The 22,128-nt window shown below is 47.3% G+C and overlaps 1 protein-coding gene across 1 annotated transcript in view; it reads left to right on the forward strand.

Moving 5' to 3' along the window:
- LOC146863328 (homeobox protein EMX1) overlaps positions 1-22,128 on the forward strand; it is a 61,628-nt gene that overhangs the window by 38,009 nt on the left and 1,491 nt on the right. The gene's annotated exons all lie outside the window — the stretch shown is intronic.

The raw sequence follows: 22,128 nt of genomic DNA on the forward strand, positions 1-22,128 counted from the left end.
CCATATACGAGTCCGTGTTTGCACGACTCTTATACACACTTTTTCCTGCGTGTGTTTGTGCATGCGTATAGCGTGTCTGTGTTTAGTCTAATATTACAACAGTGGCGTAACATTAGCCCCCTCGCAGCCCCCGCGCTGAGAGCCTTCACCAGGCGCTCTAAGGTGGATGGTGGTCAGGATGGCACAGTAGAGCTGCCTACTTCCGCCCTGACCCTGCCCGTGATGGGTAGTCTAACGCTGTGATGGTGAACATGCGAGATCTCACTCCAAGGTGGATGGTGGTCAGGATGGCACAGGTACAGCTGCCTACTTCCGGCCTGCCCCTGCCGGTGGTGGGTAGTCTAACGCTCTGATTGTGGACCTGCGAGATCGTGCTCTAAGGTGGATGGTCAGGATGGCACAGTAGAGCTGCCTACTTCCGCCCTGCCCCTGCCCGTGATGGGTAATCTAACGCTGTGATGCTGAACCTGCGAGATCTGAGAACGAGCTCCTCTGGCGGAACCGACACATTCACGGAAAAGCCGCATTGTGTCTGGAGTTTTGATTGGCCCCAGCGGGCTTCCGTACTCTGGCAGCACGGATTCGGGGTGCTAAAGAAGCAGCCGGAGAAGTGTCGCTTGTTAGGGAGGCCGCGCAGGCAGGTGTCGGCGCGGAGGCAGATTGGAGACGGCGAGTCGTGTGAGGAGAGCGGTTTGCGCGGCGTAGCAAGTGTTGTGATGCATGCAGGCGGGACGCGCATCTTTCTGATGTGTTTCCTGTCACCACCGATAGCGCGTGAGAGCTCCTCTTACGTAGGGTTTGAGCAATAACAAGAACCTGTCTCGGCGCAAAGCAGGTGTAAAGCTCCCGTGGGGTGGGAAATGGAATGAAAAAAACAACTTTGAAGACAGGAAAAAATATGAGTAGGAGTTGGTTACATTGTTTGGGAATAACAGGCCTGTATCGTCATGGGCGTCCAAGGAAGCACAGCCTCTTCAGGACGATGGTCGCTTTCCAGACAGGCAGCACCTCTAAAGGGACAGCAGGGGGTGGGGGTGGGGAGGAGGTGAATGCCTGTGGTACGGTCCCATCACTAACTTCGGATACAGTGTAGCCATGATTTCAAAGCGCTGGCAATAGTCCACTAACCTACGGCAATAGTCCACTAACCTTTAGACCAGAGTACCCCAATTTCTTAGTCCTAGGTTCAGTCATTACCACCTTAGCAGACCCCTTTTCCCTGGTAATCAAGCTCTCCTTGAGGTGCCCAAGTAAGACCATTGACCTAAGGAGAACGGGCCTTCTATAGGCCCTAACGAGACCAAGCCTTCTCCAGGAACTAACAAGACCGAGCCTTCTCTAGGACCTAACTAGACCGAGCCTTATCCAGGACCTACAGAGACCAAGCCTCTGTGACCTAAATAGACCAAGCCTTTTGCAGAATCTACAGAGGCCAAGCCTCTGTTACCAATGGAGACCAAGGCTTCTCCAGGACCTACGGACACCAAGCCTTCTCCATGACCTAACAAGACTGAGCCTTCTCCAGGATCTATGAAGACCAAGCCATCTCCAGGACCTAAGGAGGCCCAGCCTTCTCCAGGGCCTATGGAGACCAAGCCTTCTCCAGGACCTAGAGACCAAGCTTCTGTGACTTAAGGAGACCAAGCCTTCTCCAGGAGCTAAGGAAACTGAGCCTTCTCCAGGACCTACGGAGACAAAGCCTTCTCCATGACCTATGGAGACCAAGCCTTCTCCAAGACCTATGGAGACCAAGCCTTTGTGACCTAAGGAGACCAAGCCTTTTTCAGGACCTACAGAGAACCAAGCTTTCTCCAGGACCTATGAAGACCAAGCCTCTGTGACCTTAATAGACCAAGCTTTCTCCAGGACCCAAGTAGACTGAGCCTTTTCCAGGACCTACGGAGACCAAGCCTCCTCCATGACCTATGGAGACCAAGCCTTCTTCAGGACCTACGGAGACCAAGCTTCTGTGACTTAAGGAGACCAAGCCTTCGCCAGGACCTAATGCAAACTGAGCCTTCTCCAGGACCTATGGGGACCAAGCCTTCTCCAGGACCTACGGAGACCAAGCCTTGTCCATGACCTATGGAGACCAAGCCTTCTCCAAGGTCTACGGAGACCAAGCTTCTGTGATCTAAGGAGAGCAAGCCTTCTCCAGGACCTAAGGAAACTTAGCCTTCTCCTGGGCCTATGGAGACTAAGCTTCTGTGACTTTAGGAGACCAAGCCTTCTCAAGGACCTAAGGAAAATGAGCCTTCTCCAGGACCTACGAAGACCAAGCCTTCTCCATGACCTATGGAGACCAAGCTTTTCCCAGGACCTACGGAGACCAAGCCTTCAACAGAACCTATGGAAAAAAAGCCTTCTCCAGGACCTAACAAGACTGAGCCTTCTCCAGGACCTATGGAGACCAAGCCTTCTCTAGAACCTACGAAGACCAAGCCTCCATGACCTAAAGAGACCGTGCCTTCTCCAGGACCCAAGTAGACTGAGCCTTCTCCAGGAGCTATGGAGTCCAAGCCTTCTCCATGACCTAAGGAGACTAAGCCTTCTCCAGGACCCACGAGGACCAAGCCTTCTCCACGGCCTAAGGAGACTGAGCCTTCTCCATGCACTATGGAGACCAAGGTTCCCTGACCTAAGGAGACTGAGCCATCTCAATGACCTACAATGACCAAGCCTTCTCTAGAACCTACGGAGACCAAGCCTCCATGACCTAAAGGGACCGTGCCTTCTCCAGGACCTACGGAGACTAAGCCTTGTCCAGGACCTACGAAGACCAAGCCTTTTCTAGAACCTACGGAGACCAAGCCTCTGTGACCTAAGGAGACCAAGCCTTCTCCAGGACCCAAGTAGACTGAGCCTTCTCCAGGAGCTATGGAGCCAAAGCCTTCTCCATGACATAAGAAGACTGAGCCTTCTCTAGGTCCCACGAAGACCAAGCCTTCTCCACGGCTTAAGGAGACTGAGCCTTCTCCAAGGCCTATGGAGGCCAAGGTTCCCTGACCTAAGGAGACTGGGCCATCTCCATGACCTACAGAGACCAAGCCTTCTCTAGAACCTAAGGAGACCAAGCCTCTATGTTCCAAAGAGACCAAGCCTTCTCCAGGACGTATGGAGATTGAGACTACTTGACGCAAAGAGACCAAGCCTTCTCTAGGAGCTCTGCCCAGCTCACTTCCTCTGCCAAATCTCAGATGCCACATACCCATCCAGAGCCACTTGTGCCATCTCACTCTTCAGGCATGGCTCAAACAGATTGGGAAACAAAACAGGCAGTTCCTCTTTCAAAAAAATAAATTTGCTGGTCCCCCTCTTCTGTCACACTGTCCTATCACCCTACAACCCTATTCGACAACACTCTCCTATGACCCTACACCGCTATTCTATTACACTACACCACTATTCTATCATGCTGTCCTATCACACTAGACCACTATTCTATCATGCTGTCCTATCACACTACACCACTATTCTATCACATTGTCCTATCACCCTACACCGCTATTCTACAACACTCTCCTATCAGCCTACACCACTATTCTATCGCACTTTCCTATCACCCTACACCTCTATTCTATCACATTGTCCTATCACCCTACACCGCTATTCTACAACACTCTCCTATCACCCTACACCACTATTCTATTGCACTGTGCTATCACCCAACATCTCTATTTCATCACACTGTGCTAAAACCCCACACCACTATTCTATTGCACAGTCCTTTCACCCTACACTGCTATTCTATCACACTGTCCTATCACCCTACACTGTTGAATAGCAGTGTAGGGTGATCACCCTATACCATTATTCTACAGCACTGTCCTATCACCCTACACCACTATTCCACAGCACTGTCCTATCACCCTGCACCACTATTCTATCACATTGCCCTATCACCCAACAGCGCTATTCTATCGCACTGTCCTATCACCCTATACAAAAGCAATTCCTGTCTGGTGAAAAAATACAATTCTAATGAACAAATCATTCATTAAAAAGCGCAACAATTTCAAAAAAGCCCACAATACTACAGTGAAAGAGCAATCCCTTACAATGATTTTTAAAACACAACAATGAATTTTTTACAAAATGTATTCTTTTCTGTTACTTGTTTTTTGTATAAATACTAAATCATAACTAAAGCAACAACAATACAATACAATATAGCACATATATTGATAGAAGTAAAAAGATATATACTTATATAGCAAAAATAATAAACTTCAAAAGTCACACAAAAAGCCAGGAAGCATCCCTCACGAAAAATACCTCATACAAACTCACATATACTCGTATCAGACATATACTGACAAACCCAAAGATCCACTCCTTCAGACAAGCACATTCTTAGATCAAATAAACAGCAAAATAGTTGTCAGTAGACCAGGAGGACCAGAAAAAAAACGTGATTTTTATAATTTTCTTAGAAGAACCCCATATTATAGAAATATTCTCAATTGATTATGAATTGCATCTGTAGAATGGCCCGCATTTCTTACACTCAAGAAGGGCTCAATTGTATTTGTGGTCCTGGTCTGGCTGTTATCAACATAAGCGCCGCACACATTTCGATGTAGACCACAATCAGAGGTCTACCTTCTTCAGGGCGACATACGAAATAGGTATACCAAGGTCCAAAAATAGGGACAGGCAAACTTGGCATAGGTCACCAATGCACTCTATATAAAAAAAGGAATAAATATCACTTGCCAGAAATAAGGGTATTGGGCTAAAAGAGCAAAAAAGTATGGACCAAGCATAATGTACTGGAAGACAAGAAAAAGAAAAAGTATGAAGAAAAATTGTGGAAAGTGGACCACAACTAGATTCCGTCCCCTCACTGTTATCTCCCCAAATAGAACTTATCAACGAAAGCGTCTATTTTGGAAATGTGTGCACTCACTGTAGACACCCTCTGCCCAAGGAGTGCCAACCTAGATTAGGAAAAGCAGTTAAATATAGAAACAGTGGTGCACCACTTTTGCAATGTTTCTGTTAGTACAAGGTATATCCACAAACTGCAAAGAGGTTATTGGAAATCTTATCTTTATTGTTGCTTCATAAATATGTGCCAAGGAAAACCAGCCAACACGTGTCGTCCAAATGAAGGTGGACTTCTTCAGGGCAGAAAATGTTTGAGAATATGTTTGTCATCCAAAGGTAAGGGTCCTAGGTTTATCCAATATTAGTCCCATGAGTAAGAATTGAAATCCTGTAATGGTCCATTTTGATCGGTGCAGATATACGGGAGACGCGACAATCCCCATGATCCCGGACAAAGTACAAACGTGGTAGTTGCCGGCATCTATTATTTCCCTAATAAGAGATGCCAGCAACTACCACGTTTGTGCTTCGCCCGGGACCGTGAGGATTGTCGCGTCTCCCGTATATACGCACCGATCAAAATGGACCCTTACACAACACTGTCCTATCACCCTACACCGCCATTCTATCACACTGTCCTATCACCCTACACTGTAGAATAGCAGGGTATGGTGATAACCCTACACTGCTATTCTACAGTACTCTCCTATCACCCTACACCACTATTCAATCGCACTGCCCTATCACCCTACACCGCTATTCTACAACACTGTCCTATTACCCTATACCACTATTCTAATGCACTCTTCTATCACATTAAACCACTATTCTTTTAGTATGTCCTATTACACTACACCACTATTCTATCATGCTGTCCTATCACACTACATCAGTATTATGTCCCGCTGTCCTATCACCCTACACCACTATAATGTCTCGCTGTCCTATCACCCTACACCACTATTCTGTCACATATCCTATCAACCTACACTTCTATTCTATCACACAGTTCTATTACACTACACCACTATTTTATTACACTGTCCTATCACGCTACATCACTATTCTATTATCCTGTACTGTCACACTGCACCCATAGTCTATCACACTGTCCTCTCACACTACACTACTATCCTGCCACTCTGTCCTATCACACTACACCACTATTCTATTACCCTGTCCTTTCACACTTCACTACTATTCTGTCACACTGTCCTATCATTCTACACCACTATTTTATCTCCCTGTACTAACACACTAAACCAATATTCTATCACACTGTCCTATCAAACTACACTGCTATCCTATCACACTACAACACTAGTCTATCACACTGCACCACTATTGTATGTCCCTGTGCTATCAGACTACACCACTATTCTATCACCCTGTACTATCACACTACTCCACTATTCTGTCCCCTTCATGGGACAAAAACCGCTTTGCTTGTAGTTTCGGACTCCCTTTGTATTGCGAGAGTCTTCACCAGGCCGTGCCCTTTCTCCCTGATGTCAGTGTGGCTGTGACACTGTATCGCATGACATCCTGTGCTCTTGACTCTTCAACATGGGCAGTAATGGTTTAGCCCTTTACTTGGCCATCTCTTTCTCTCTGATAGGTGCCAGGTAGTTTTGCTTCGTCCTAGTCAACCCTCTCTAGAATCTCTCTCACTGTGTACTCCATGGCTCCTCCCTAGGCCCAGCTCTATTTAAATTGTACATATGCCCTCTGCTATCCTCATGAGATGGTTACGTTTCTCCCTCTTAATGATTCTCGGATTCTCGTCTCTAGTAGAGGGAACATTGGGGTCCTCCAATCTAGGTTTCAGACTTGTAGGTTTAGTTGCTTCATGGACAGTACGCAATCCCGCCCTATCCTACTTCACCAGTCTGATCCTCTGCAAGGTGGACACCCTCTCCTGCCAGCAAACCGAGGCCTTATTTTAACACCAGCCCCTCTTTCATGGCCTTCAAGTTCTCTTCTACGTCTGTTTAAGTCCATTTCCTCCCTGCCTCCTCAGTAGTTCCTGTGGTTATTTTATCTCGCCTTGACTACTGTAACTCTTCATCAGAGACTTTTTAAGGGACGGGCAAAGTGGGCCCAGGCCCCCATCTTACATGGGGCCCGCTTTGAAAGTAAACTTTCTGTTTATCGAGCTCATTTCTGTCTGTTCCCATATCTCGCCCTCTGTCCCCTCTGCGTACCGCTACCTGGGAGTCTCTTTCGCTTTGCCCAGTGGCATCCTAAGGATATTTGGAAGCCCTTGAAATACATATTTCAACTTTTTATGTCTGAACCCCGTTTCTGAAAGTTTGTTTGGTTTCATGCGGTCTTAAATTTTCAGGAAATGGGCAATAACATTAAGAAAAGGCAGCCCCAAAATATGTCTTGCCCAGGGCCCCAAAAATCCTTAAGACAACACTGCTTTTTTTTATAAGTCCTAGGTCTTCCCACCTATCGACCCAGCATCTCAGCTTATCCAAAACTGAGCTGCTCACCTTAGCCCCGCCCACTCACTGTTCCCTAACCTACCATCTTAAGAAGCCAATCATCATGTTGTTTGGAAGCTCATCAAACCCTTGATCTTCTCCGCCAAATCAGTTTCATTTGTCTCGCTCCTGTTTCCTTTGTCTCCCTTAGCCCCAGGATTCTGTAGTAGCGCAGTAGAGCGCTATACAAATATTGCAACAGTAGGAGCATTTGAAATGTTTGGACTGAGCATGGCGGTGGCCGATAGGAAATAAGAGGGTGGCTTTAAGGGGTTAATGAACATCGCACTCGCGAGCAACCATCGCCATTGGCAGTAGTGATATTTGATTAGGCAGTCTCAGCACAGAGGCCAGGAACTGAATGGGCACTGGATCTGAAGGCAGGATAGAAGTCTTGACATGCTTGTTCTTTTCTAGTCTGATCACTTGCAGGTATAGAGAGAGCAGATACCCTGACCCATGCTCCCACCAATGAAAACATCTGTAAAGCGTATTCCAATTTAGGGCATCCTGTAAATATCGCAGCCGGAAAATGGAAAGCTAGAGGCCGCCTATATATGACAATGTCATTTTGCACTGTCATTCTGACGCATAACTGTACAGAGTAAATTCTGCAAGCGTGGAGTATGTATTAGGAGGTCATTTCCACATCTGGAAAAGTGTTCGAAAGGCAGCAGATTCCACACATGTTCAAGACAGCATTCTTTAATGTAATAAAGCGCTTCCACGCCTCCCTAGGATTAGTAGGTGCTATTTAAACCGAATTACATAAAGGCTGTTCCCATGCACCGAGTTGATGTAGAGCGCAATGGCGTGCTCGCTGTTTGGAGCTCTGAGAGTTGGCATGTGTGGCAAGGTTAACCCCAGTGCAATTAGCATCATTAAAATAAGGCAAGGCGTGCTTATGTCATGTGGCACTGAACTCACAGAGGGACTGGGCACCGAAACTAATGCAATAAAACATTTAGAATTGTGATTTTATTTATTCTCTCTAACAATAAGACGAGCCATCGTCTTCCTATAATCTAACAGTAAAGTAATAACAGACATTTGCAATGCAATAGGTCTCGCATTTACGCGAGCTTAAGCTATTGGCATTGTAAATGAAAATGCCTTTTATTTATGTTTTAAAAACCAAAACATAAATAAAAGGTATGCGAGACCTATTGCATTGCAAATGGCAGGCATCATGGACAACAGGAGTGAGGGAGGGAGGGTAGGGAAAGCACGGTATAACGGGAGCGAGGGTGGGGGGTTAAAGAAGGCACGGACATTGGGAGGGAGGGCGGGGGGGGGGGGTTCAAGAAGGCACGGAGAACGGGAGGGAGGCCAGGGTTGCAAAGAAGGCACCAAAGCACATTGTGCCTGCAGTAAGAGAAACCGGATAAAGAAAATAGTGCTCACAGCCCAAAAATAACAAGTACCGTGTAACAACCGTAGTAAAGGGGCCAGGCGCCATGGGAGATGACAAATGAAGAGCAGGCTGTACTAAGAAGGGACTAACAAACCTATTTATGAATCAGAAACCAGCATTTAGGCCGGACAGTGACACAAGCCAACGGCAAATATGTGCGGAGAGTGGGTGGGGCTTTTATTCCCTACTAGACTACAACAAGTCTTTCAGTGCAGCGCATGCGCGCTGCTGACTCTAGGCTCGATCTAAAAAGGGCCTCACAAAAAGCCACTAAGTCAGGCGACATGAAATCCTGAAAGTCAATATTTCACTTACCAGCAAATTCTTCAAAAAAGGGATTCTAACCGCCATTATGAGCGCCTGCACATTTTAGAAACAGTACAATGTGCACAGTACCTTTGCATGTGTGTGGCTCATCAACAAAACGTATAAAGAAAAATCCAGACCTATTGACTTTGTCAGTGTTTGTTCTTTCCTGGTAAGCACTTCGCAGAGACTGACCTTTCATTGCACATGTTGTTGACACCCACATGTGTACTTTGAAGACATCCCAGATGCCATGCTGGCATACTATAAACCCGACCGTACGTTTATGACTCGTTCATGCTTATAGGAGCTGTAGTTGCAGAACACCCACTATTCCCTCTGGTGTGTCTTGGCGCTTTTCATGTTTTGTGCATTTACCCCACAGACTTGGCATTGATTGTGTCGATGTCACAGAATGAGATGTGGGCGGATGCTGCTAGCATCCAGACCTGGTAACTGCTGATTACACAAATACCTCTACAGCAGGTGCATTTACCCACTGAGTTCACCGCATTGGGGCTGGGGGATCTTGTTGATGTGGCTTCATCTTACTACAATTCCATTGGCTACTGTAAAGAAGCTTTGCACATGTACTGCAGAAGGCACAGGGTTGCAGTGGCAGTCAGGGCTGAAACATTATGAACCAAGACATCTCCATCAAAGCACACTGCACCTGGTGCACTGCTGGGGCACTCTGTAGAGATTCCCAGAGACAGGTAATTACCCATAATATGGCAGCAAGGGAAGGGGCCCAAAAATCTCTTAGGAAACCAGAAACTGTAGATTGGAAGCCCCATACCAACCCTGCTTAACAGCTCTCCAGTCCTCCATTGGCATTGGTGTGATTTACAGAAACAAGGCACAGAATAACAGAGAGACAACCGAAGAGCATGTCTGAGGACAGAGATCGAGGCCATAAAGATGGAGTCATCTTTGTAGTGCAAGGTTTGATAAAACCATATACACGAGGTTGGATACAGATAACAAGGTCCCTTTAGAGCAGGGATTGGGGCGGCCTGTCAGATCTGTGTCAGTACAGCATTCCATACACTTGGTGCATTCCTAGAGTGTTTCAACGCGACAGACATGTTGAATCTGGGGATGTCCAGAGAAGAGCTTGGCTTCTTAAAGTTCTGCTTCTACCAGAGAGTTGGAGATTTTTAGAGAAGTATTCAGTTTCTTAAAATGAATCACTCTGTATATGATGCTTGCATTTTGAAAGACAGTGGGAGAGGATGTGGCATAAGGGCTAAAGCTACCGTCTTTGGAGTTGGGTAACCAGGTTCGAGTCTCGGCGTCGGCACAACAGCCTGTGATTCTGGACAAATCATTTAATCTCCCTGTGCCTATCCAAAAATGAATGTGTCCTTGTGTAACGTAACTGGTACTTCCTTCGGGTCGAGCTCACGCTATATAAAGCTGCCCAAAAAATATACATTTTCTAAAGCATCTGTCCAAGGGACACGATCTAGTGTGATGCTCTGAGATCTTGTTTTATTTGAGACAACACCAGCTTCCGAGTGGCGCACTGATATAAGGGGAGCTCAGAGATTTAGGGGCATATCAGCAACACCCGGCGATAATTATCGCTCAGCGCTCTTAGCGTGAGGATAATTATCGCCGGGTAACGTGGATTTTTATCGCTGAGATAGCGTGCTATAAGCAACGCTTATCTCCTCAGTGATAAAAATCCTTACGTTAACTGCCTAACGTGAGATTGTCGCTGGAAACCCAGCGATAATCTCACGTAGTGTGGCGTTAGCTTGCTGATAGGGACTCACAAACTTAGGCATGATATCCACCTTCCATAGGATATCATGGCTAAGTCAGTCCTGAAGCAGGCGTAAGGAAAGTAGCGAAAACAGGGGTTATCGCTACATTTCCTGACGCTATGCTTCATAGCGTGGGGCTTGATGATAGGAGAAATGTCGCTTAGTGACATTTCTCCTGTCATGTTAGGTCAGGAACGCCCACTTTGCATCTCATTAGAGATGCAAAGCTGGGCGTTAGGAATACCCACGCTAAAGCAAGTTTTCACGCGTTAGCGTGAGCTTGCTAATTAGGCGATAAAATTATTGCCGCTTTTCGGCTGCAAACGCCAGCTTGTTAATATGCCCCTTAAGCCGCCAAGTCAGCAGAACATTTCACTGACTAAAATCAGCTTAAAGTCTTATTTTTGGAGTATAGGTTTGAGTCTTTGAAGATGCTTTAGTTAGAATCTGAAAAGCAAAGTGGTCTCTGGCATCTCTTTGACGTGCAGTTCAAGCAGGACTTGTTTGTGAAGCTTGACACGGCTGTGATAGTCTTCGGTGTAAGTTCCAGTTCCAAGTCCTTGAGTTGGTTCCACGATTCAGCTGGAATTTCTTGTTCTTTGTTTGGGGAGAGAAGGAGGAATTCAGTGTTTTTGAGGGTTTAGCTTTAATTTTAAAATATTCAGACCTGTTTATCCGAAAGGGAGAACATAAGCACCTGGAGCCTTCCGCAACATCGACTGTAAGGTAAATGTCAGCATGTTGCAGAAAAGAGATGTCATGTTGTGTTAGCACATCACCTACTGGCGCCATATAGAGACTGGAGAGCAGGGTTCGGTAGTGGGCCCCGAGGACAGGTGTATTTGCCCTGTATAAGGCTCCTTGTATTGCATTGTAGACATGCATTGCTGATGTTGGTGGACACATTTATCAATGTTTTGTGTCGCCCTTGCACTACGCAGGACGATGCAAAATCTAGGTTCAGGTTTACCTAGCCACACAAGGCCACCCTGCGTGGCACTGCGTGGTTTGGTAAATCTGGGGTCACGCAAGGTAGCACAAGGCGCTGCCTTGCAATGCAGTGTAAGGTGGAGTATGGGTGTTCCCACACACCCACCCATGTATTCTGCCACATTCGCAGATGTACCAACCTTCCCATCAGAGGTGCAATGAGGAGACATTTATTTATTTCTCCTGTTTGTTTCCTCTTTCTCGGTGTGCTGCATTCTTCCCCGAGGGTATCAGACCTCATTACATCAGTATTTGAGCTTCTTAGGTTTCTTGACTGGCCTGTCTTTTTGAGGTTTGAGGCGAGGTAAGCTGGTTGCCCAGGGGGAAGGACTTTGTGAGTGAGACTAGCCATTCTGAAGCTGCAGGAAGCTTCCATTGGGAGCCAGCTCAGCTCAGTCACCTTTGTGGCACTCACCACTGGTGGCACAGCAGCCAGTCCCATCAAATTCTTTTCTGATTGCCCTTCATCAGTACACAGCTGGACTGAACCATTTTCCAGATTAAATGGGTGTGCATCCCCCTGGCATATTTAATTGTCCATTCTAGCGTACGCCCACTCTTGTGCTCGTCGAACGGAAGCCCAAAATCAGCCCAAATTCAGTGTAACTAAGCCACAACCTCCGTCCTCGTGCTCCGCAGCTCCATCTCAAATCATATACATCTGATCTGGGACCTAAAAAAACTGAACATTAAATATGCAGAGTTTGCATTTTCACATTGCGAGGAATTGGGCCAAATGAGAGCTGGCGCTTCACGCTGCATATCTCGAAACCCGTCAGCGTGTGTAATTGCCATCACACCATCTTCTCACCCAATGAATTCTGCTTAAATATGTTTTCTTTGCTGATACATAAAAATGCACTTAATTTCTCTGCAGCAGCGTCAGACATTTGCCGTGGAAAATAAGTATTTTAAAGATATTTTAGCTTGATCTCACATGTTTTACAAGATTTTATTCTGGAGCAAGTTCGGACATTCAGCAAATTCTTCAGAATAACAGGATTTGTTCCTTGTCTCTTGGAGGTGACCCAGCATCTTTCAGGGGTGTCCAGTGTGGTCCATTAGGCTAGAACCGTTCCAGGGCTTCAGGCCGACGATTGAATTATGTAAATGAAGCCTATTTAAATATCCTGTATGTTAATATATCTCGTGTGGTTATCCTGAAGAGCTGGCATTGCCGGATTACTGGTCCAACATTAACACACGTTTGTATGACTACAACCCCTATTAGAGGGCCCCTTTTACCGGGGCCCAAAAATTGCCCGCCTCCCATTTACTCCTAGGGCAGCAAATCATTTATCACAAGGACATTTTTTGGATTAGAGGCCGTTAAACCCCGGCCGTATTTATTAAAAAATTAATAATCAAAAACAATTTGTTATACATTTTTCATAATTATACGCAGAAAGTCCATTGCATTACATTGATTACATTTATAGGTACATATGTCATGTTTGCTAACCTTAACATATCTCTAATGCATAGAATTTCTATCCGAATCGAAACATTCCATAATCAAATAACGTTTTATCTTTCTGCGTATCCCTATTTTGAGCCTATGGCAAGGTCAATGACTGGCGCCAGATCCTGATCAAAACGATGCCCGCACTCCAACCGGAGTGCGCATGCGCAGGGGGCCCGTTCACCGGGAGGGTACTTCCCCACCGAGCACCCTCTACGCCCCGCAGATTAACTCCAAAAGGGGCCCTAGCAGTTATGCGCCGTTTACTTGTGCCCTTGTGCGCGTGCAGGTGGCCAACCAGCCTACTGGAAAGTGTAGCTCCCCTCCCCCCGCACCCTTCCAGCCAACCGGCTGTAACTGCCCCTGGAGTTCCGTGAGAGACCACTTGTCCCTCCCCCTTGGGCGACCCCATTCAAGAATTGCGCCTCCCTCTAAGGACCTTAAATTTAATGCTCACCAATCATGACCTTACCGCTGACCAAGGAATAGCACTATAAATACGACAATAAACATTTCCTGTAAAAGAAACAATAAAACTTCCTGAAAAGGGAAAAAACAACAGTACACATGATGAACACAACCAAGTCAACCTGAAAAAAACACTGCAATACAAAACCTTGGAAAACCTTGCTTAGGGGATGGTGGGTGAAAATTAAATACAGCCTCCTAGTGAGGCCGGAAGGATGCCTGTGTAGGCTGTGGGAGCGGCGAGCAAAGAGGCAGTCTTCGCCGCTCCCAAGCCTTTTATTCTGCCTTAAAGTCCAGCCAGGAGCTGGTTCTAACCGGCCCCTGGCGTTTGGACGACACGTGCCCCGGAAGTGATCATTATCACTTCCGGGGTGCGAGCCGGGCAAACCAATCCCCAATGAGGCGCGCCCCCCCGCATCACGACTGCGCACGACAGACCCACCTCCCTGTCTCGTCATCGGGGCCCGGCACGACCACCATACATGCGGCGTGTCCGATGCCGGCCCCTGCCTTGCTAAGATTTACTGGCCAGTGTCAAAGTGGTTCTAGCTCATATCTCAGCAAAGTGAACTATCCCCTTTCATTCTGCGTAGGTGGAACATTCTACTCTAGCACACGTCACGCTTTTCTCCTTCTTGACCATGGTAAGATCACCACCCTGGAGAGAACGTCTTCAAGCGCCCTCTGACAGGTCTCAAGCCTGCAAGCCTTTCTAGGAAGATGTAAAACTCATTCCTAATGGCTGTCTGTGCAGGAATGCGTAACAAAGGACAAGCAGGGCGGAGACTTAAGGAAATCCACAAAAGACACATTGACATACAATTTATCTTAATGGAAATCGTTTACCTTTCCAGTGGCTAGCCCGAAAATCTGGCCTGGATCTGGCCGTCCTGTAACTACACTGGACATCCCTACTTTAAGGAACTGGTAAACGTGTCTCCTGCAGTGGCCACTGAGTGGGGAACAGATCCATTCGTAGGGCCCTTGGTTCTGTTGAGGACATGTATGTAATCAAGCATGGACAGGAGCGATTTACATGATCCAGCTGGTGGACAGGAGCGATGGACATGCTCCCGCTGGTGGACAGGAGCGATGGACATGATCCAGCTGGTGGACAGGAGCGATGGACATGCTCCCGCTGGTGGACAGGAGCGATGGACATGATTCAGCTGGTGGACAGAAGCGATGGACATGCTCCCGCTGGTGGACAGGAGCGATGGACATGCTGCAGCTACAGGACAGGAGTTATGCACATGCTGCAGCTTGTGGACAGGAGTGATGGACATGCTGCAGCTTGTGGACAGGAGCGATGGACATGCTGCAGCTTGTGGACAGGAGCGATGGACATGCTGTAGCTTGTGGACAGGAGCGATGGACATGCTGCAGCTTGTGGACAGGAGTGATGGACATGCTGCAGCTGGTGGACAGGAGCGGACAGGAGCGATGGACATGCACTAACTGGTGGACAGGAGCGATGGACATGCTCAAGCTGATGGACTGGAGAGATGGACATGCTGCAACTTGTGGACAGGAGCGATGGACATGCTGCCGCTGGTGGACCGGACCGATGGACATGCTGCCACTGGTGGACAGGAGTGATGGACATGCTGCCACTGGTGGACTGGAGCGATGGACATGCTGCCACTGGTGGACAGGAGTGATGGACATGCTGTAGCTGGGGGACAGGAGCGATAGACATGCTGCAGCTGGTAGACAGGAGTGATGGACATGCTGCAGCTGGGGGACAGGGGCGATGGACATGATCCAGCTGGTGGACAGGGGCGATGGACATGCTGCAACTGGGGGACAGGGGCGATGGACATGCTGCAGCTGGTGGACAGGAGCGATGGACATGCTGCAGCTGGTGGACAGAAGCGATGGACATGCTGCAGCTGGTGGACTGGAGCAATGGACATGCTGTATCTGGTGGACAGGAGCGATGGACATGCTGCAGCTGGGGGACAGACGCAATGGGCATGCTGCAGCTGGGGGACAGACGCAATGGGCATGCTGCAGCTGGGGGACAGGAGCGATAGACATGCTGCAGCTGGGGGAGAGGAGCGATGGACATGCTGCAGCTGGTGGACAGGAGCGATGGACATGCTGCAGCTGGTGGACAGAAGTTATGGACATGCTGCAGCTGGTGGACAGGAGCGATGGACATGCTCCAGTTGGTGGACAGGAGCGATTGACATGCTGCAGCTGGTGGACAGAAGTTATGGACATGCTGCAGCTGGGGGACAGGAGCGATGGACATGCTGCAGCTTGTGGACAGGAGCGATGAACATGCTGCAGCTGGTGGACAGAAGTTATGGACATGCTGCAGCTGGTGGGCAGAAGCGATGGACATGCTCCAGTTGGTGGAGAGAAGTTATGGACATGCTCCCGTTGGTGGACAGGAGCGAGGACATGCTCCCGCTGGTGGACATGAGCGGACAGGAGTGGACAGGAGCGATGGACATGCTGCAGGTGGTGGACAGGAGCGATGGACATGCTGCAGCTTCTGAACAGGAGCGATGGACCTGCTGCAGATTGTGGGGGCATGAATGATGGGCAGCCTCCCACAGGGGTGGCATCAACGATAAACAGGCTCCCAAAGGGAGGCAGCTTGGGTTTGTGGGTGCAGAGAACAAACAAACATATTTTCATGCTACATTCCTGCCTGTGTGATTGCACACGTGTTATAATTCCATGTACAAACACGCCCATGCATGTGGGCGCTATTGAGAATATCAGACTTAAGTACTCCAAAAATCTGGGTAACCCCACAAAAGCTCATGTCCAACTTTCCCTCCTTCACATTTGTGTTTTAGTCCCACAGAATCATTTGAGTTTTATTGTCAGTACAGCAGCTAAAACAAGTCTCGTGCAGGCGCTTGTCAGGGAAGTAATCCAGGTTCTTGTAGCCCCTGCGGCACGTGTGGTGCATGGTGGGCTAGGACGTGGGACAAGGGGCCCACCGCATTCGGCCCAAGGTCTTAGTTTATAACCAATAGTAGTTTTGTTTTTATATAGTGCTCCGAATCACACGCCTGGCATTTCTCAGCACTATAAGTAACCAATGTTACTATGTTCCAGCAGGCCCTCCCCGAGCTCCACAGGGGTCTCCATCATTTTGATTGCTGTCAGTGGCTCCAGTTTGGGCAGGCCACCTGTCCCTGGCACACCCGGGACGGCCCTGCTGACCATAACATAACAAAGCGCACGTTCACCCACGGGTATCTTGGCGATAAATAACAGATTTTGATTGTTACCCAACTTATTATTACTAATGTTATCGATGTCAGAAGGATGAAAGGCTGAGTGGACCCACCAGGATTTGAACCTGTGACCATGAGGCCAGACACAGGCCCCATACAGTGGACGCATTAGTCCACCAAGCCACCAGACCAGACCAGAGGTGGGCCTCACTTGTACAGTCCACCGTGAGGGCCGCTGAGGGAGGGACAGCAGCCTCTGCAGGGCATCGCCTGGGACTTCCTGTGCGTCACTCGCCAGCGCCATCTTGTTAGAGGCCAAGGTATGTGGGCAGCAGCGTGGAGATCTCTCAGCGTCCAGGGACCACGCCGCCAGGGCTGCTGACAGAGCAGACCCCTTAACCAGGCCTTTTGTGACATAAACACCTCGCCATGGACGAGGTGCAGCGACAAACAGTAAACAGAGGATGTTTCTCCTGTCCCGAGGGCGGGCAGGCCTGGGAAAGTGTCCCTGCCGGCCTGGGCCCCCGAGGGCAGGTGACAGCCGGACATGAGGGACAGGGACAGCCACACAAACACGCATTATACCCGACAAAGGGCGGAAGGACCCGCCTGTACGACGCGGCTTTACCTACACATTGGCCCGAGGCCTCGAATCAACACCAATGACAGCAACAAACAGAGTGCTTTCTGGAGCACGGGGAGGCTTCGGAGCGCCTCCTAACGTGTTCGTCGAAGAATCTTTTTTACACAGGAGAGGCTACTCACCACCCAAACCAATAAAGGGCTGATTTATTTTTAAAAAAGTAGGTTTTAAAGCCACAGATTTGTTTAAAATCTCAAATTCATTTACTACTGGGAAGCTGAGAGAGCTGCAGGTTTTTAGGAGCACGCACAAGTGTAAACAGTTACAGCTCAGAAAATGGCCGCTGTAATTCACGCATTTGAATTTGCGAAAGTGAATTTTCACATGCTGACTTCTTTTCTCCACACAGGCAGTTATTTCCTTGTGGATAAACATCCATTATCGCACAAAGGTGTCTCCATCACAAGACAGCGCGTCACTTCCTGGATCCACATGTTCTTATTTTGAAAGCAGCAGCCTGAGGTTTTCTTTTGGAGGCGCTGTGCAGTATTCTAAAGGCGCTGTGAAGTATACCAGAAGGGCTGTTAAGTATTCTAGAGACGCTGTGAAGTGTTCTAGAGGTGCTGTGAAGTATTCTAGAGGCGCTGTGGAGTATTCCAGAAGCGCTGTGAAGTATTCTAGAGGCACAGTGAAGTATTCCTGAAGCGCTATGAAGTATTCTAGAGGAGCCATTAAGTATTCTAGAGGCGCTGTGAAGTATTCTAGAGGCGCTCTGAAGTATTCCAGAAGCGCTGTGAAGTATTCTAGAGGCGCTCTGAAGTATTCCAGAAGCGCTGTGAAGCATTCTAGAGGAGCCGTTAAGTACTCTAGAGGCGCTCTGAAGTATTCCAGAAGCGCTGTGAAGTATTCTAGAGGCGCTCTGAAGTATTCCAGAAGCGCTGTGAAGCATTCTAGAGAAGCCGTTAAGTACTCTAGAGGCGCTCTGAAGTATTCCAGAAGCGCTGTGAAGTATTCTAGAGGCGCTCTGAAGTATTCCAGAAGCGCTGTGAAGCATTCTAGAGGAGCCGTTAAGTACTCTAGAGGCGCTCTGAAGTATTCCAGAAGCGCTGTGAAGTATTCTAGAGGCGCTCTGAAGTATTCCAGAAGCGCTGTGAAGCATTCTAGAGAAGCCGTTAAGTACTCTAGAGGCGCTCTGAAGTATTCCAGAAGCGCTGTGAAGCATTCTAGAGGAGCTGTTAAGTATTCTAGAGGCGCCGCAAAGTATTCCAGAAGCGCTGTGAAGTATTCTAGAGGCGCTGTGAAGTATTCTAGTTTACACCCCATTTTCCTTGTCATAGAGCCGAGGCTCACAAGTATCTTCTAGTTAATGCAGAAGGCATAGTACCTTTCAACACTTTCACACTTGATGGCATTTGCTTTTTACTGCATATTCCATACTTAAGCTCAACATGTGTGGTATTTTAACTTTTAGTTTCTATGCTGCATGTTCAACGTTGAATCTTTCACTGTGTACATCCTCCTAAAGTGGTAGTTGTTGAGAAAGGGAGGTTCAGGGCTTGGGGCGTTGTATGGTGGAGGATGTATCTGGGGAAGAAACTTGCGCCTCTGTTTATTGAACTTGGCTTGGGATTTGGTGGTAGTAAATGTAAATCCAGTATTTGTAAAGCACGAACAGCTACCCCCAAGGCATCCCGGCGCTGGGGGCCGTGGGGAAGATTAAGCAAGCTATTGCCCAGAGTCACAAGGTGCTGGGCTGACCTGCCGCCAGTGCCGGGGATCGAACCGTGAGCCCCAGATTCAAGCATCAGTCGCCCTGGCCGCGGCGCCACACCTCTTCCCTCTGTGGTAAATACTCCAGTTGGCGGAAGCAGAGCTACATTTAAAGGAGGAGATTTCCTTTTCTAGTTTCCTGCACTAAACTATTTCTGTGTTGGAGGAAAGTCCACAGGTAGACTCTCTTAATTTAACATTTGTTCCAGAACTTGCCAGATATTCCATTGCCCCCCTGCTCTAAATCGAGCTCGGGAAAGAGCCTATTGGCCAATTTATACATATGGGGGTTACATTGCAAAAGGGGGCGCCTCCATATTTTACTTGTTCACAGTCGATAGTTGTTGATCTCTTTTATCAGAGCAACAAACAACTGTTGACTAAGATTGTACGGTGGTAGTTACACCACTACATCGAGGTCGAAAGATCGACCTGCCAAAACTGCGCATCCAATGTATGGTCCCATTTGGAGTTGAGTCCTAAACGGGGCATTTGGACAATAAATACATATATAAATAAGGCAGCATTTAAATAATTACTTTTTATGTTGTAGGTCATACAAGATTATATATGCATATAAAGAGAAATATATTGATCAATTAATATCGAGTTGCAGGCTCGTACACCGCATAAAGCAATTTGATGTGTGAGCAGTGAGGGAATATCTGTGCTAGAAAGGACCTATATTTTACCAAAGGCTTCACAATTCATCATCAATGGAGACTACGTTGCATTGTATTGTAATGGCATTTATGCAGCGCTTACTACCCCTGATGAGGCGTCGAAGCGCTTTTCAGCGAGTAGCATGCTACTCCGGAACCCACAAAGGATTAGTGGTGGACTAGTATCGTGAATCTGAGTTAATTTGAGTGGTGGACATGTGAGTCTGTTAGTTGGATTAAAAAGGAGAATGGAGGGATAGAAGAGGGAAGAGGCTAGGAAGTGTTTATTGGGAGATCCCAGTAGTAAGGTGAGGTTTGAGATGAGTATAATGAAACATGGAGGAGGGAGGAAGCTTTAGAAATGGATTAGGGAGATCATAGTAGTAAAATGAGGTTTAGGGTGATCTAAGGAAGAAAAGCGGAGGGAAGAGTCTAGTGGGGGTTATGTGGGAGATCATAGTAGTAGAATGAGGTTTGGGATGAGTCAGAGAGGGGAGGTAGAGGATATATTGAGAGAGGTATAGGGTGAAATATAGGGTAGTGCATTGGAGCCAACATGGCCACAACATTCGCAAAGACAATATCTCTTGCATAGGTGAAACCTATCGTCGCTCAATCAGAAGTGCATCTCATGGGTACAAGGAAACACTCACTCGCACAAGGAGCTCCTGGACTGGGCGTCTCTTGGAAGCTTGCACAGCCCACAGAGGCCCTCCCAGAAAGTGATGCAGGGTTCATCTTTTAGTGTTTCACAAGATCTTTTCTTAAAAGGTGCTTATCGTTTAACAATAGTCCATCCAAATAAATTAGTGTCAGACCCTTGAGTCTACGTTAGGGCACCGTTAAAACATTCTGCTATCGCTTGGTGGAGGAAATGATTAACATTAAGTCAACTCATAGTAAAAAGTGTTTTTACAGCGCTAAGAAACTACAGGGCTGAGTCAGCAAGCACTATCATCACATATATATATATATATATATTTTTTAAACTTTATTTTCAGTTTACATATCATAAACATTAACACACAACTGGCATCAAATCAGTGTATGCACGCAGATCATCACATATATTTGATATATATTTAGGGAAAGTCTTCCCTTGCTCTGTTTAGTCCCTCCAAGTGAGAACGAAATATGATTCGAATCTGACCTTCAGCTACGATGCTAAACTATGGCGCGTGGCTCTTGAAAATTTGATCAAGGAAATTGAATTAAGAAGCTTTTGTATGTGACATGAGATCATGGAACAAAAGGACTCCTATGTTGAAAATGTGCCCATGCTCTCGTAGGTTTAGAAACTATGGGGCATATTATCAAGGGCAATGTCGCCGCTTTTGCGGCACTTTTTGCCGATAAAGCGGCAATATTTTTATCGCCCTATTAGCAAGCCTGCGCTAACATGCGTTAGCGCAAGCTTTCAGGCGTTAGCGGTCGCATTTTCTATCGCCTTGCATGTCAGCAATATTTATCGCTAATGACATGCAAGGTAGGCGTTTCTAACCAAAATGTATATGTTAAAAGTCTCTAACACCACTTCGCTGTATTACCAAAGTTGTGCCGTGATAAAAAACATCGCGCTAATCCCCGAAGATCACAGGTTTTTAACACCTGATAAAAGCCTGACTAAACATGGTTATACATGGGGGTACTTAAGGGACACTAGGCCTGATCTCCATCTGAGGAGCCACAGACACCAAAAAGGTACAGCATTAATAGCCCCTAAGCATGTAGGTGCATGTAAGCCAGCCTATTTCTGCTGCTCATGTACACGAAGGTGGCGTGGTGTTGTAAGGGGGTGCAATACAACAAACACGCCACCCCATCACATAACAGGTCCTCACAATGTGTTACTGCTGCAGAGTGCAAGACTAATTGTGTGGGTCTTACAGGGTGTTCAGTGGGTCATCTTGATGCTATTGGCATGTTAGCTGCAATACTATCGCCGCTAGCGCAACTCTAACGCAACGCTAACACGCTGATCCATGCTATCGCATGAATTCCTATCGCGTGTTAGCGGGAGTTTTCGCATCCTTTCCCGCAAACTATCGCATGTTACCAACGTGTTGATAATACGTTGAAAACAATGCGAAAAGTATCCGGGAAACTATGCGATACAAAAAATGACGATAGCGTGTGCAGGCGAGCTTTATCGCCATTGCTAGATAATATGCCCCTATATCTG

Source organism: Triturus cristatus, chromosome 2_2 (genome assembly GCF_964204655.1).
Source record: "Triturus cristatus chromosome 2_2, aTriCri1.1, whole genome shotgun sequence".
In the NCBI taxonomy this organism is placed as follows: Eukaryota; Metazoa; Chordata; class Amphibia; order Caudata; family Salamandridae; genus Triturus; species Triturus cristatus.